This window comes from Mandrillus leucophaeus, unplaced genomic scaffold, assembly GCF_000951045.1.
Source record: "Mandrillus leucophaeus isolate KB7577 unplaced genomic scaffold, Mleu.le_1.0 Scaffold576, whole genome shotgun sequence".
NCBI lineage: Eukaryota > Metazoa > Chordata > Mammalia > Primates > Cercopithecidae > Mandrillus > Mandrillus leucophaeus.
Window position 1 is genome coordinate 172,347 of NW_012106208.1, and position 1,445 is coordinate 173,791.

A 1,445-nucleotide genomic window follows, 5' to 3' on the forward strand; every position below is an offset into this window, starting at 1 on the left:
CCACTGCACTCCAGCCTGGGGGACAGAGCGAGACTCCGTCTCAAAAAAAGAAAAAAAAAAAGATTGAAAAGATTGGCAGGATCCACTATTGTCAATGTCGAGGAAGTTAGGCCCCCTCACCATTGGCGGGAGTGGCGAGAGGTGGGGCTTTGCTGACAGTCTGACAATATCTGTCAATTTTAAATGTACAAATCCTTGGACCTAGAAATTCTAAGAAGTTCTCTTACAGAAACACATAAACATGTAGATGTATGTGCAAGATAATTGTCGGCAGCATCATTTATCATTTATTGTCAAAAACAGTGGAAACAATCCATAGGTCTACTCAAAAGTGATTGGGTGTGACCACACCGTGGAATCCTATGCAGACATTAAAAATATTGAGACTGGGTACGGTGACTGACACCTGTAATCCCAGCACTTTGGGAGGCCGAGGCAGGCAGATCACTTGAGGTCAGTCAGGAATTCAAGACCAGCCTGGTCTGGTGAAACCCCGTCTCTACTAAAAATACAGAATTAACTGGGCGTGGTGGTGTGTGCCTGTAATCCCAGCTAGTTAGGAGACTGAGGCAAGAGAATCACTTGAACCTGGGAGGCAGAGGTTGCAGTGAGCTGAGATCATGCCACTGCACTGCAGCCTGGGCGATAGAGTGAGACTATGTCTCAAAAAACAAAACAAAACAAACAAAAAAAAATGCCCAGCACAGTGGCTCACGCCTGTAATCCCAGCACTTTGGGAGGCCAAAGCGGGCAGATCACGAGGTCAGGAGATCGACACCATCCTGGCTAACATGGTGAAGCCCCATCTCTACTAAAAATACGAAAAATTAGCTGGGCATGGTGGTGGGCGCCTATAGTCCCAGCTACTTGGGAGGCTGAGACAGGAGAATGGCATAAAACCGCAAGGCGGAGTTTGCAGTGAGCTAAGATCGTGCCACTGCACTCCAGCCTGGGCAAGAGAGCAAGACTCCATCTCAAAAAAAAAAAAAAAAAGGAAATATTGAGAGGGAGCTATTCAGTGTGGAAATATCATCCACAATATATTACTAATAATAAGCATAGTAGTATAGTATCTCCGTTTTGTGTGTGTGTGTGTGTATATATATACACACACATATACATAAAATTTGTAATGTGTGTATGTAGAGAGAAAGATGGAAGGATATACAACAAATAGTTAAGTGTTTAGAGAATGGGCTTAAAAGAACTGTCTACATCATACATTTTTATGTCATTTGATTTTTTTTTACAATAAACTTATTTTAATTATCAAGTATGTTAAAAATTTACAGAAAATTGGGGCCAGGCGCAGTGGCTCACGCCTGTAATCCCAGCACTTTTGGGAGGCTGAGGTGGGTGGATCACGAGGTCAGGAGATTGAGACCATCCTGGCTAACATGGTGAAACCCTGTCTCTACTAAAAATACAAAAAATTAGCCGGGCGT

At 43.4% G+C, this 1,445-nt stretch overlaps 1 protein-coding gene across 2 annotated transcripts in view; it reads left to right on the forward strand.

Annotated features, from left to right (window-relative positions):
• The window catches only part of EMC3 (ER membrane protein complex subunit 3), a 24,689-nt gene that overhangs the window by 12,119 nt on the left and 11,125 nt on the right, over window positions 1-1,445 (forward strand). The gene's annotated exons all lie outside the window — the stretch shown is intronic.